Source organism: Astatotilapia calliptera, chromosome 9 (assembly GCF_900246225.1).
Source record: "Astatotilapia calliptera chromosome 9, fAstCal1.2, whole genome shotgun sequence".
NCBI classification, from domain to species: domain Eukaryota; kingdom Metazoa; phylum Chordata; class Actinopteri; order Cichliformes; family Cichlidae; genus Astatotilapia; species Astatotilapia calliptera.
Genome location: NC_039310.1, coordinates 3,077,713 through 3,093,984, shown reverse-complemented (window position 1 = coordinate 3,093,984; position 16,272 = coordinate 3,077,713).

Below are 16,272 nucleotides of genomic sequence, written 5' to 3'. Positions count from 1 at the left end.
GTTTGATGCAAAAGGTTAATTCATTTTGTTAAGAACTCAAATACCTGTGAGGCAAGAGAGAGTTTGTTTGGAATCCCCCCTGGACACGATGCAAGTCTGCTTGGCCGGATCCTGTGTTTGTTCCAGAGGTCCTTGCATTCATCCAGGTCTTTCTGTAGAACCCCTCTGAAGCAGAATCTCAGCAAGCATTGGTGTTCGTGGCTTCCATTAAGTTTCGAGAGTCTCTTAGGTCTCCAAACAAGTCCATCCAAAACTGAGACCTGGGTATATAATTAATATTTAAGAATCAATTTAGCTTTGTTCTTGGTCATTTTATAGGGTTTGTTACATTTTGGTCCTATTTAAAACATGCCACAAATGGATGTCAAACAAAGTAATGCATATTAGTTTTCCATAAATATTGAAGCGACCCTGCAGTAATGTTCTTGTTAAAAATGCCGTATTCTTTTCACTCTGTTCTGTGTGTTGATTGTGAGGAGTGGAGAGTTTGGTCTGAGTTTTTCATTTTGTATTGGCGTCGTTAAATCTAGGCAAGCATGCTCATTTCGGCACAACAGCTGACGGTGACCATTTTGAGTTCCTGCAATAAAGTGACGGCTGTTAACGTCTATCTCATCCAACTTTTCAACACGTCCAGCAGGACGCTACTCTATTTTCTTAAATGCATGTAAAAAAAAACGATCTGATCAGCTTTCACTGTAGCTTACACCTACCAGACACAAATGTACCCACCTTCCTCTTCTGAAATAAGACCACCATGACTCGATGCGCTGATTCCCAGTAGATGATCCATAACTGTGGCTTGACGATCCAGCATAATAGTCCGTGTGCGCGTGACGGAGGGTACACTGTATGGCTGCCATAGTCCCATTCTCAGTCCCGAAGTCTGTTCGTAATCTCATTGGTATCACACCAAGACTCTTTACACAGTTTATATAATTGTGAGCTATAACAGCCGGGTTGTTGTTTGTTGCTCCACACACAAGCCACATCAGTCTTCTTGAAAAGCCATCTATACATCCTGACAGGGCCAAGCCAAAGGGTTTCAGTTTATCATAGCCATCTACATGCCATATGTAATTGGGCCCCATGGAGTGATACGTGCGTCTTGTGAACCTCCTTCGAGTTCTCAAAGCGATTCCTTGAGGATTTAGTTGTCTCAACAGCCTCATAACTACATCACGCTTGACACGCAGCTTGTGTTTTTGTTTGAGAACTTGCCACATGGTCCGATATCCAAACAATTGTCCTGGTCCTCGAAGCTCGGCCAAAATGGCACGCCTCACCTCAGGAAGTGGAGAATAGTTGCCTCGTCTGTGCAGTCCAGATTCTTTTAAATGCGTTTTCAGTGTACGCATACTAATTGAGATGTCACGATTACACTTGAGCATATCCAGTATCACCTCGTATGTATGTCCTGAATCAAAATATTCTCGCATAGCGACAGCTATGTTTGGGTCACCGGTAATGTTCATGTTTGAAAAAAAATGTGCTACAGGCAGAGTAACTTCCGGTTCCAAAGATGAACAGCGCGGACGTCCAATCAGTGATGTCTCCTGTTGCCGACTGGTACCTACCCTTTCCGTTTTTTTTAATGTAATTGTGCTTCTCAATTTGTTTTTGTGATTCTTCTTTTGTTTTTGTGCTTCTCAATTTTGTTTTTGTGTTTCTTAATTTGATTTTGTGATTCTCAGTTTTGTTTTTGTGCTTCTCAGTTTTGTTTTTGTGCTTCTCAATTTTGTTTTTGTGTTTCTCAATTTTGTTGTTGTGTTTCTCAATTTTGTTGTTGTGTTTAGCAATTTGTTGGTGTGATTTGCACTTCAGGGCCACCGTACTAGGGGCCTCTGTAAATACATTTTTATTTATTCACCCCGCATAAAATGTAATAAATAAATTATAAAATACAAAAAACAACTATTTACATTTCAGCTTTTAACTATTTACATTTTCAGCTTTTTTCTTTTAAACAAATTTAAAGTGAAACAACACAAAACGCTGCAAACCACAACACAATTAAATATAAATTAAAATATGCAAAACAAAAAGAACATGCACATTCTCTGTCATATGGGCCGGGGATGATTTTTTGGGAGAGTGTTTTCCTGCTTTGAATTGCAACATTGGATTCACTGCATGAATAAACTTTCTGAATCCTTTATCATCTGCAACTTAAAATAGTTGTTGATGATTACTATACCTTTCTAATGTGACGTTGTTGTCCCTGGCTCTCTTTCTCTCTCTTTCCCTCCGGCTCTGTTCCTGTGCTACTGAGAGTGTAACTACTGCCCCTCCCCCCACTGCTCAGCACAAAGCACAAGGCTCGCGTGCTGAGTGAAGCGGAAAGAAAGTGCGAGAGAGAGGGCGAGAGAAAGAAAAAAAACCCGATACCTCCCAATAAGGAGTCGGTTCGCGTCATTCACTTCAAAGAGCCGGCTCTGATGGACTTCCGGTGTCATGGTGGCGAGAGTAGCAGCATAAACAGGAGCTCCTGCATCGATAGCTAAAATAATCCGCAATTCAAGAATATAATTCATTAAAAGCGACTTTCCCTTTAAGAATAATGAGTGGAGATAAAAATAAGAAGTGACGAGCCCCAGGCCGAAGCTTAGAAACGCGACTTGAGAGTAAGACATATGAAACACGCTCCAAGCAAGAGGGCGAGAAGATGGCAGCGGAGGCCGCAACATCAGCGCTAGGCCCCCTCAGACAAGTGGTGAGTGAAGTAGTGGCGGAGGGCATGCAAGACCTTAAGGCAGAGATGAAGAAGGAGCTATCGCTCGTGAGAACAAGTTTGAAAGAGGACATGAAAGCCCAAATGAGCGAGTTAACACACGAGATAAATCAACAGGTTACCGCCGCCACAAGCAGGATCGAGGAGGCGGGGAAATGTCTGGAAGAAATGGAAAGAAACATGGTAGGGAAGGAGAAATGGGACATTGGAGTGAGGGATGCCATTGTTCAGCTGCTGGATAACCAGAGGCAGCTCCAAGAGAAGGTTACGGATTTGGAGGGGCGCTCACGCCGTAATAACATACGGATATATGGCATCCCTGAGAACATAGAAGGAACCTCCATGCTAAGGTATGTGGAAAGCATGATGATATCGGAGTTGGGGGACGATGTGGACTTGGGCAGCGAGAAGAACCTAGGGATAGAGAGAGCTCACCGGGCGCTGGGAGTGCAGCCGCCGCCGGGGGCGCCCCCTCGATCAACGGTGGTGCGCTTCTTAAAGTTCAATATTAAAGAACAAATCCTATGCGCTGCATGGAAGAAGCCTGTATATATAAAGGAGAAACGGATTTTCTTTGATCACGACTATGCCGAAAACATACAAATGAAGAGAAAAGAGTATGGCCCGGTTAAAAAAGTACTTAAAGAAAACGCCATCCGGTTCCAGACCCTGCTTGCTAAAATGCGGGTTCATTTTGACTCGGGAATGGTCCTATACAATAACGCGGAGGAAGCTGCGGCGGATCTAAGAAGACGCGGATACACGGTGGGACCGGTGGCCACAAGAAAGCCCAAAGGCATTACGGCGGAGATGATCAGCAGTATCCTACCGACGAGCGTGGGTGGGCCGCGACGCGCCGGGAATACAGCTGATCTACGCGGGAGCGCACAGGAAAAGCTGAAGGTTTTCCAGCGCACGGAGGACGTCGGTACGGAGGAGTAACACCTGCGCCCCACCCGCCCCGTTTCGCTGTTAAGATGAACATAAGACCAACGGAACAACAGGTGCGCTGGGCTGCTGATCAATACAGGGGGATATATGGTTGGATGGCCTCCTCCCCTGGCCGTGATGGAATATGGCACGTCGATACCCCTTTGAGCATAGAGTGGTGAGGGTCCAATGCAGGTGACTCACATGTTTTTTGTTTTTGTTTTTTAGTTTCCCTTTTTCTTTTAAAATAGGAAACGAGAGGGGCCCCACGCTGTGGCATTTCCCCCAGACTGAGAGGAGAGAAAAAAAACCTCTCTTATGGAAGACCTGGTTTATTTGGTTAAGACAAGTTCTGTCTTTGTTCATGTGTGTTTATTATGTGTTCTGAGGGCTGGGAGTATTGTTATGTTGGTGCAGGAAAATAAGTTGGAAATATATAGAACATATGCGGTATTATAAGGTATTGTCTTTGAATGTAAATGGTATAAAGAATCCCATTAAGAGGAGTAAGATAGTTTCAAAGCTAAAAAGGGAAAAAATTGATATTGCATTTCTACAAGAAACGCATCTCTCAAAGGAAGAACATGAGAAGTGGAAGAGAATGGGATTCAAAAATATCTATTATGCCTCACATAGATCTGGCAAAAAAAGAGGAGTGGCCATCCTGATACCGAACAAGGTTGGTTTTGAGTTTACTGGAGAACATAAAGATAAAGAGGGAAGATTTGTGTTGGTGAAAGGGAAAATGGAACAGGAGGACGTCACGCTGTGTAATATATATGCACCCCCTGGTAGTAGTACAGGGTTCTATAAGGAGATATTCAGTCTTATTGCTGCAGAAAGTGTTGGTACATGTATATGTGCAGGAGATTTTAATTTACTTCTCCATCCAAAATGGGATACAACTAACCGAGACCGGAGGGGAACTAAATTAGAGAAACAAGTAAAAACAATGTTGTCTGAGTTGGGGCTTATAGATATATGGAGATATTTACACAAACATGAACACAAATTTACATTTTATTCAGCGAGACATGATATGTACTCGAGGATTGATTATTTCTTTACTTTTAGTAAAGATCTCCACAGAGTGAAGGATTGTATAATAGGACAAAGAGATTTATCTGATCATTCGGGACTAACTATGAAGATTGGGTTTAAAGCTAGCCCCAAAAACACCTTATGGAGGCTTAACACAGGTCTGTTAAATAATGACTTGTTTAAAAGAGAAATGGGACAGGAGTTAAAAACATATTTAGAACTCAATGACAATGGAACAGTTAATCCTACGATTTTATGGGATGCGGCTAAGGCATACCTTAGGGGTAAAATTATTGCAAAATGTGCAGTCCTAAAGAAGGTCAGAGCAAAAAAGCTGTCAGATTTGCAGGAAAATTTGGGAAAATTGGAACAATTGCACACCGTTACAAGGTGCCCCCAGGTATTGGAGCAGATGAGGCCGGTTAAACAGGAGATCCACAAAATTTTAAGTGAGGAAATTGAAAAAAAATTAAAATATCATAGACAACGGTGGTATGAGGCAGGACCCAAAGCTGCTAGGCTATTATCATGGAGACTCAGGAGGCAACAACAGGAGAACACTATTCATAAAGTTCGAAATTTAAAAACAAATAAGATAACTAATAAACTTGAAGAAATTCAGAGAGCATTTGAAGAATATTACACTGAGCTATACACACAACCGGACAAAGCAGATGAGCATAAGATTCAGAATTTCTTATCCAGCCTAGATCTACCATTTATAGGTAAGCAGCAGAATGAAAAACTCATCAGAGAAATATCAGCAGAAGAGATTAACATTGGGATCTCAAAACTCCAGACTTTTAAAGCCCCAGGATATGATGGATTTCCACCAGAGTGGTATAGGCAGATGAGGGAACCCTTAATCCCGCTACTAAAGGCCTCTTTTAATTACTCTCTGAGTGGGGGGGCACTCCCACCATCGTGGCGGGAGGCGTATATCTCTGTCATACCAAAAGCAGGGAAGGATAAAACTGACCCCAGAGGTTATAGACCTATTAGCGTGTTAAATATAGACTATAAACTAGGAGGTTGAGTACATTGATGCCCACGCTGATAGAGGAGGATCAAACAGGCTTCATTGGTAACAGACAAACACACGATAATATCAGAAGGGCCATTCATATTATTGACCGGATACTTAAAGGGAAAACTGGAACAGTTCTCATTGGGCTTGATGTGGAAAAGGCATACGATACAGTTGGGTGGGAATTTCTGTTTCATGTGTTGAAGACATTTGGGCTATGTGACAGGTTTATTCAGTGTATAAGAATGATTTATATGTCTCCAACAGCGAGGATCAAAGTTAATGGAAGCCTCTCAAATCGGATAACGCTACAACGTGGCTGCAGGCAGGGCTGCCCGTTGAGCCCACGGCTCTTTAACCTTTTCATTGAGCCGTTGGCTCAATGTATCAGGGAAGATACTCGATTGGAGGGGGTTACAACGGGGAATGTGGAAAATAAAATTTGCTTGTATGCAGACGATGTGCTGGTAGCGCTAGGAAACCCGGAAGAGGGAATTCCTCTGCTTATGGAAATACTGGAAGAATATGGCAGACTGTCTGGTTATAGACTGAACATTCAAAAAACTCAAATCTTGACATTCTTCTTTAACCCCTCAAGACAATTGGTAGCAAGATATAGATTCGGATGGCATCAATCTCAAATGGAGTATTTTGGGATCCTGCTGACAAAAGACCCTGCATTGTTATATGAAGTTAATTATAATCGGGTGAACAAGAAGATATATGAAGATCTGGAGAGGTGGGGTCTGCTCCCCCTCGATCTGGGCAGCAGAGTTAGAGCGATAAAGATAAATATCCTCCCAAAGCTGCTATATTTGTTTGCAGCACTTCCAGTTGAGGTTCCAGCAAAACAATTTAGGGAGTGGGATATGCATTGCTCAAGATTCATATGGGGAAATAAAAGGCCGAGAGTGAAATATGCAACAATGCAGCTGCCTGGTGAGTGGGGGGGGCATGGCTCTACCGTGCTTTGAGGCTTACTATCTGGCAGCCCAGATCAGACCTGTAGTGTGCTGGTGTAACTCTAAGTTTGAGGCAAAATGGAAGGACATTGAGCTTTCTTTGATGAATTTCCCAATGCAGTCTGTTCTGGGGTCTCTTGAGAGTTTGCCACAGGCATATCAGATGCAAAATTTATGTGTAAGTTTTTCCCTGAAAAAATGGGCAGATGTGATTAAAATTTTTGGTCTTAATAGGGAAATAGGGTTGCTGGGATGGCCAGCGTATCTCCCACGCTTCCTTCCAGCATTGTTAGACCATAAATTCAGGGAGTGGTCCAGGCATGGAATCACTGTGATCTGTAAGATAGTTAAGCATGGGGAGCTGATCAATTTTGAGGACGTGTCAGATTTACGAGATCGGCAGGGAAGATTTTTATCGTTACCTGCAGCTTCGGAGCTTCTTCCGGAAGGAAATTAGAATGCTTGACGCAGATGCTAGTGGGGTGATCCAAATATTTATGGATGCTTATGGTGAGAACATTATAAGAGGTACTATAGGCAAAATATACAGAAGTTTTACAGCCATGAAAAAGACCTCAACAAGATATGTCAGTCATCGATGGGAAAAAGAAGAAGGTATAACTATCTCAGAGGAAGATTGGTTGCGGATGTGGAAGAATGTGTTGTCTACCACAAATTCTTTAACATGGCGAGATTTTGGATGGAAGAATTTAATTAGATTCTTCATCACACCAAAGCAGAAATCCAAAATAAGTGGTTCAGGCGCTTCATGCTGGAGGGAGTGCGGGGAGGTCGCTGCAGGTTGCTTCCATGTCTTCTGGTCATGCCCTAAACTGAAGACCTTTTGGGAGGAGATTAAACAAATGGTGATGGATGTGCTGTAAGTAACACTGGACTTCTCCTTTAGTACCATGTACCTTGAGAATATCCCTGAGGATATAAATAACAGAGACTCATACTTGCTGAAAATAATTATGGTTGCATGCAAAAAGGCAATTACTAAGTGTTGGTTACAGACAAGCCCCCCCACACGGAAGCTGGTCATAGACATTATTAACACAATTCATCATATGGAACTGATTACCCTCTCACTGCGGCTACAGAAGGAGAAAGGAGAGAGACTTTGGGAACGATGGGATCGTTATATGTCAAGAGACTAGAAACTGATACCTCTGTGATGCAGAGGGACAGCTGCGAATTTGTTTGAATGGAACATGCACCTGTGTAATGTGTAATATGTGTAAGTAAAACAAGGCGTTGTGTATTTTGGAATATGCGAACATATGTGACTGTGTTGGTTTCCCTTGCCCTCTTTAGTTCTGTATGTAAAATAAGATGAAAATCAATAAAGAGAAAGTATTAAAAATAAAATTAAAAAATTTAAAAAAAAGAGCCGGCTCTAAGAGCCATTTCATTTGAGACCGACACATCGCTAGTGACGTGGGCCAAAAGTGGCCCCAGGGATGCGAGTCTGAGACCCGTTTTAGACAATAACTTGGGTGGTTGAGATAAAGGAATTGTACCACAGTTGGTGGTGTTTGTAACTTGATTAAGCCTAAATTTATTTTTTACTATAGATTTAATTTATTGCTATGCTAAGAATCTGTTCTTATTGATCCCATACTCTGTAACTAATCTGTCAAATGGAATATATGTTCCAAGTATTTAATTCCTTTACAACTCCAATCTGTGAAGCTAATCATGTTATTGTTCTGTAATATGTCAGGATTGCTCCACATAGGTGTATGTTTGCATGAGATCAATAAAGACTCGGTCATTTTTAGAAACTCTCACCATGCAGTCAAAGAAGAGCTGATGTTGATGCTTTTAAAGCATTCATGTGGTTTGATGTTTGAGCTGATAAATGGTAGGTCTGAAATCTCTAGATTATTGCATAGTGCCTGTTCTATATCTAGCCAAGGTTCATCTGAGAGGGTGTGTTTTAATCATCCTGAGATAAATTGAAGCCTGTTGGCTAAGAAGTAGTGTTGAAAGTTACGCAGAGCTAGTCCTCCTTTATCCTTGGTAGAGTGTTTAACTTAATAAACAGGGTTTGTCTTTCCAAAGGGAAGATTTTAGGCACCTACTTAGTTTCTATCTATACCGACAGACTAACATGCCCAAGGGTAAAGAATGCAGACGACAGACTGGATTGGCCAGGCAATAATCAGATGACCCCCTCTGCTCTGCTCTCTCTTTCTAGTTCCTGTCAGTATTCTTGCTGCAGTATTTTGGATCAACTGAAGGCTTTTCAAGAATTATTATGATATCCTGATAGCAACAAATGACAGTAGTCCAGCCTAGAAGTAATAAATGGTTTTAAGCATCACTCTGACACAGGAAGTACATATCGTGGTTAAAAACATCAGATCTATCAGATTTATTCTGATGTGAAAGAGAGTGTAAAAACAGATCATGTTGAAATGAATATTCATGTGTGACGGAGCAAATGTTAAATCTGAGAAAATAATAAAATCATGGTAAAATAGCATAAAACTGAAAGAAATATGAAGGAAACAATATGCATTTGGGTTTTAATAGTTGCAACGGAATTCATTATTAATTCATTAATAATTAATTGTGTTAATGTATAACATAGAAAAAGTGTTCTCTGCAAATGTTAGCCCATATGGAAAAAAATAGAAAAAACTTATAAAAGACTTGCATCAGATTTGGCTTGCTTCATATAGTAAATCATATAAGGCTTATATGATTTACTCATGAAAGTAGCCATGTTCTCATTACTTTCATATATTGTTTTAGGAAGTATCCAAAACATACAAGTTTTATTTATATAGTTTTTCAAGCGATCTTATATCTGTTTTCACTCTTGTATGCTTTTCATACAAGTTTCACACAAGACAGATACAAACTTTGTGGATTTATATATATCTTTTCTATATGGGAAAGTTTAGACTGTCGACTTTGATTTTATGTTTTGTGGCTTTTTTGTGTTCACTTTTGCTGTGTTAGATTGTAAATTCCACTATTTTCCTGTGGATTGAATTTCTAAGGGATGCTGCTTTTCTGTCTCTCTCCTCTCAAGATCAGAACAAAAATCAGCACTGGCTCAGAGTAGGTTAATTAGGTGATATGTTTTAGTATCCAAGTGATTTGTGTCTGTGAATATTAACATTATTTTATTTGGCTTTTGCTTTGCTTCTGTTAAATTCTTTTAGTAAAATGTCGCGTATTCAAAAAGTTGAAATTGTGGACACATGGGCGGTGTGTACAAAGGGCAGGGACTTAATCAACGCGAGCTTATGACCCGTGCTTACTGGGAATTCCTTGTTCATGGGAAATAATTGCAATCCCCAATCCCTTTTAAACCTTTTGTGAAACAGTAAAGCCTATGTAATACCTATGTATTACAATAGCAACACTCATAAGCCCTTTTGTGGATTATTCTAGCCTTAAAAATGAAGGGATCCTTGGAACTTAGTTTTCCAGGCCACTAAATTAAACCCAGTTAGTTACCAAGTGCATGGCTTTAGAATAGACCTGCTGATAATGGGTGTTGCTGAAGAGGGAGAGGACTTGGCCAGAGGGCCACCCTGGTCAAGAGTGCCTTCAGAGGACATTGCATCGACATCTGGAGGGCTGAGTAGCAGTTAGAGCTTTGCAAGTCTCGTCCCTGACTCCATCTAAGCTGTGTTTGCCTACTGGATAATACTTGCAGGATCAGATATAGAACTTTTTTAACAGAGAGGCAGTTCCAGCCTTCCTGTATTGGAGGTACCTGTTTGAACATCAATAACTATTCAGTTTAGTTTGACTTTCCAAAGCTGTATTGAGTTTGTGCTTGCTTTTCCTGGGGGAAGGCTAAAGTAATCCCTCTAAAATGACTTATTGTATTGTGCTTTACAGACAATGTCATCATTTGTTTTAATAGAGAGCAACTCCTATTAACATGCCTCTGTGAAAAGGTCTATATTGCCTCTCTGGTGTGGGCTATATGAGCAAGAGCCCAGGAGGGCTTTGGAGAAATGAAAAGGGAGAGAGGGAGAGAGTCTGCCTATTAGCATTCATGAATAATTGAATTCTGCGTATCTGGCTGAAGTCCAAGTGCATAATTCACTAATTGCAATCAGAGAGGGAAAGCCAGGGAAGCAGAGAGCTCTGTGGTATTGTGTATATGAGTGTATATGTGTGTGTGGCTTGGAGATATGAAGGTAAGGGAATTGGCTTTCTGGATTTAAAAAGGAGAACTGAACCTTCCATGCATGGTAAAACCTCTTCTCACCGGACCTGCTTTGCTATTATACAAGCAAGCAAGGGGCCTGTGTGTGTGTGTGTGTGTGTGTGTGTGTGTGTGTGTGTGTGTGTGTGTGTGTGTGTGTGTGTGTGTGCGCGTGTGTGTCACTGATCCAGTGTTTATTGTAATATTAAGTAAAATACTATCAGAAGCATCATAAATCATTTTAATCGTTTTTGCAGTTTTTAGGGAATATATGGATAAGAATCATGAGCTAACTGAATAGTTTGGTTATCTTTCCATTCAGACAGTGGTGAGGTATGGTTGGAGTGATGGGTTCAATGGGGTGGAATTGCATCAGGGTTAGCAGTCTGAGAGCAAAGTGCTTTAAGATAAGATGGGGCATAGCTGTACAAGACATTGTATGTGAGTAAAAAGACTTTACATTTTATTCTGGATTTAACAGGGAGCCAATGAAGGGAAGCCAATATACTGTAGGAGTCAATACCCTTGATGCAGCATTTTGGATTTTTCAGGGAGTAGTCCAGCCTACAAGCAATAAATTCATGAACTAGTTTTCATAAGACCCTTATGAAAAAGACACCGAGGGAACAGTTTACCCTGCCCGGGATAGGGTTACCGGGGCCCCGCCCTGGAGCCAGGCCGGGGGAGGGTGCCCGAGGGCGAGCGTCTGGTGGCCGGGCCTTAGTCCATGGGGCCCGGCCGGGAACAGCCCGAAGAGGAGACATGGGCCCATCCTCCCGCAGGCCCACCACCCGCAGGAGGCGCCATAGGGGTCGGGTGCATTGTGTGCCGGGTGGCGGCCAGGAGCGGAGGCCCTGGCGGACTGACCCCCGGCTGCCAAGACTGGCAATAGGGACATGGAATGTCACCTCTCTGGTGGGGAAGGAGCCTGAGTTAGTGCGTGAGGTTGAGAGGTACCGGCTAGATATAGTCGGGCTCACCTCTACACATGGCTCGGGCTCTGGAACCAGTCTCCTGGAGAGGGGCTGGACTCTGTCTCAGTCTGGAGTTGCCCCTGGTGAGAGGCGGCGGGCTGGGGTGGGTATCCTAGTATCCCCTCGGCTTGCTGCCGGTACGTTGGGGTTTTTCCCGGTGGACGAGAGGGTTTGTTCCCTGCGCCTTAGGGTCGGGGAACGGGTCCTGACTGTCATCTGCGCGTATGCGCCGAGTGGCAGTTCAGAGTACCCAGCCTTCTTAGAGTCCCTGGGCGGGGTGCTGGAGGGTGCTCCACCTGGAGACTCTGTTGTCCTGCTGGGAGACTTCAATGCTCACGTGGGTAACGACAGCGAGACCTGGAGGGGCGTGATTGGGAGGAACGGCCTCCCTGATCTGAACCCGAGCGGTGCTCTGTTATTGGACTTCTGTGCTAATCACAGTTTGGCCATAACGAACACCCTGTTCGAACATAAGAGTGTCCATAGGTGCACGTGGCACCAGGATGCTCTAGGCCGTAGGTCGATGATCGATTTTGTAATCATATCAGCAGACCTGCGACCATATGTTCTGGACACTCGGGTAAAGAGAGGGGCTGAGCTGTCAACTGATCACCACCTGGTGGTGAGTTGGATCAGGTGGCGGGGGAAGACGCTGGACAGACCTGGTGCACCTAAACGCGTAGTGAGGGTGTACTGGGAACGTCTAGCAGAGGCCCCAGTCCGCGAGATCTTCAACGCACACTTCCGGCAGAGCTTCAACAGCATTCTGAGGGAGACTGGGGACATTGAGTCCGAATGGACCATGTTCAGCATCTCCATTGCCGAAGCTGCTGCATTGAGCTGCGGCCGCAAGGTGGTTGGTGCCTGCCGTGGTGGTAATCCCCGAACCAAATGGTGGACACCAGAGGTGAAGGGAGCCACCAGGCTGAAGAAGGAGTCCTATCGGGCTTGGTTAGCCTGTGGGACTCCGGAGGCAGCCGACAGGTATCGACATGCCAAGCGGAATGCGGCTCGGGCAGTGGCTGAAGCAAAAACTCGGGTGTGGGAGGAGTTCGGAGAGGCCATGGAAAAAGACTTTCGGACTGCCTCTAAGAGATTCTGGCAAACCGTCAGACGTCTCAGGAGGGGAAAGCGGTGCTCTACCTGCACTGTGTATAGTGCTGGCGGAGCGCTGCTGACGTCGACTGAGAAAATTGTCAGGCGGTGGAAGGAATACTTGGAGGACCTCCTTAATCCCACTGACACGTCTTCCGAGGAGGAAGCAGAGTTCTGGGGATGAGGGGAATGACCCGCCAATTTCCGGGGGCGAGGTCACTGAGGCAGTTAAACAACTCCTTGGTGGCAGAGCCCCTGGTGTTGATGAGGTCCGCCCCGAGTTCCTGAAGGCTCTGGACGTTGTAGGGCTGTCCTGGTTGACACGCCTCTGCAATGTTGCGTGGAGATCAGGGGCAGTACCTGTGGACTGGCAGACTGGGGTGGTGGTCCCCATCTTTAAGAAAGGGGACCGGAGGGTGTGTTCCAACTACAGGGGGATCACACTCCTCAGCCTCCCTGGGAAAGTCTATGCCAGGGTGCTGGAAAGGAGAGTTCGTCCGTTAGTCGAACCTCAGATACAGGAGGAACAATGCGGTTTTCGTCCTGGTCGCGGAACACTGGACCAGCTCTTTATCCTCTCCAGGATACTTGAGGATGCATGGGAGTTTGCCCAACCAGTCTACATGTGTTTTGTAAATGGCCTGCATTTGTATAGCGCTTTTCTAGTCCATAGGACCCCAAAGCGCTTTACACTACATTCAGTCATTCACCCATTCACACACACATTCACACACTGGCGATAGCAAGCTACATTGTAGCCACGGCTGCCCTGGGGCACACTGACAGAGGCGAGGCTGCCGGACACAGGCGCCACCGGGCCCTCTGACCACCACCAGTAGGCAAACACGGGGTTAGTATCTTGCCCAAGGATATTTGGCATGCAGCCAGGAGGCAGCCTGGGATTGAACCACCGACCTTCTGATTAGTGGCTGACCTGCTCTGCCACCTGAGCTACAGTGGACTTGGAGAAGGCATTCGACCGTGTCCCTCGGGGTGTCCTGTGGGAGGTGTTGCGGGAATATGGGGTGTCTGGCCCATTGCTATGGGCCATTCGATCCCTATACAACCGTTGCAAGAGCTTGGTTCGCATTGCCGGCAATAAGTCGGACTCGTTCCCAGTGGGTGATGGGCTCCGCCAGGGCTGCCCTTTGTCTCCGGTTCTGTTCATAATTTTTATGGACAGGATTTCTAGGCGCAGCCAAGTGGCGGAGGGCTTTCGCTTTGGTGGTCTCAGAATCTCATCTCTGATTTTTGCAGATGATGTGGTTCTGTTGACTTCATCGGGTGAGGGCCTCCAGCTCGCACTGGAACGGTTCGCAGCCGAGTGTGAAGCAGCGGGAATGAGGATCAGCACCTCCAAATCTGAGGCCATGGTTCTCAGCCGGAAAAGGGTGGAGTGCCCACTCGGGGTCAGGGATGAGTTCCTGCCCCAAGTGGAGGAGTTCAAGTATCTCGGGGTCTTGTTCGCGAGTGATGGGAGAAGGGAGCCGGAGATCGACAGACGGATTGGGGCTGCAGCTGCAGTAATGCGGACGCTGCACCGGTCCGTCGTGGTGAAGAGGGAGCTGAGTGTAAAAGCGAAGCTCTCAATTTACCGGTCGATCTACGTCCCTACCCTCACCTATGGCCACGAGCTGTGGGTAGTGACCGAAAGAACGAGATCGCAGATACAAGCGGCAGAAATGATCTTCCTCCGAAGGGTGGCTGGCCTCTCCCTTAGAGATAGGGTGAGAAGTTCGGCCATCCGGGAGGGGCTCAGAGTAGAGCAGCTGCTGCTCCACATCGAAAGGAGCCAGCTGAGGTGGTTCGTAAATCAGGGTGGAAAATAAGTATTTGGTCAATAACAAAAATACAACTCAATACTTTGTAACATAACCTTTGTTGGCAATAACAGAGGTCAAACGTTTACTATAGGTTCTTTCCCTGACACTGTTAGGAATCTGGGTGTGCTACTTGACAGCTCATTTAAACTTGACAAACAAGTATCTGCTGTCGTCAGATCTAGTTTCTACCAACTTCGCCTTATTTCCAGGGCCAAACATTACATCCCGCACAATGACTTGGAAAAGCTTATCCATGCCTTTGTTACGTCACGACTAGATTACTGTAATTCACTTTATTATGGTCTCCACTCTACCCTTTTACATAGATTACAGACAGTCCAGAATGCCGCTGCACGCATTCTAACTAAAACTAGGAAGTTTGCTTACATCACTCCCGTCCTTGCTGATCTGCACTGGTTGCCTGTGAAATTTCGTATTCAATTTAAAATTCTGTTGTTTACTTTTAAAATTACTAATAACACAGGGCCAAGTTATCTTAAGGAACTCTTAAATTCATATCTTCCTACGAGGGCCTTAAGATCTTCCTCACAGTCATTGTTGGTTCAGCCCAGATCTCGCTTGAAGTCTAGAGGTGATCGAGCGTTCGCTCTAGCTGCACCTGAGCTGTGGAACAGTCTCCCGATTGGCATCCGGGCGTCTGATTCTATTCAATCTTTTAAATCACGGCTAAAAACATATCTGTTTGAACTTGCTTTTTCTACCAGTTAAATTCTCGCCTTGCTTCTAGTGTGTTGTTCTAATGTTCTAATGTGTCTGGTTGTTTTGCGTTGTCCTGTGCTGTCAATGTTTTCCATCACTGTGTTTGATGGTTCAGCTTTACAGCTTTACTCTGCTATAGCTCTGTGCTATAGTTTATTCTTATTAGTGGTTTTTACCTGTGAACATAATCTCACACTTATATGACTCTGACGTTATAGTCTTAATTATTTTATTATTTTATTGTTGCGTTGCCTATGTCCTCTATCACTGTGTATGATGGTACAGTTCTCTTTGCTACAGCTGTGTGCTATTGACTGTTCCTATTAGTGGTTTTTACCTGTGAACATAATCCCACACCTATATGATTCTGATGTTTTAGTGTAAATCATCTTATTGTTTTATTGTTTCATGTAAAGCACTTTGGCATGCCCCTGGCTTTTAATGTGCTCTATAAATAAAGATTGTTGTTGTTGTTGTTGTGTTGTCTTTACCAGGTTTGCACACACAGTAGCTGGTATTTTGGCCCATTCCTCCATGCAGATCTTCTCGAGAGCAGTGATGTTTTGGGGCTGTCGCCGAGCAACACGGACTTTCAACTCCCGCCACAGATTTCCTATGGGGTTGAGGTCTGGAGACTGGCTAGGCCACTCCAGGACTTTCAAATGCTTCTTACGGAGCCACTCCTTTGTTGCCCGGGCGGTGTGTTTTGGATCATTGTCATGTTGGAAGACCCAGCCTCGTTTCATCTTCAAAGTTCTCACTGATGGAAGGAGGTTTTGGCTCAAAATC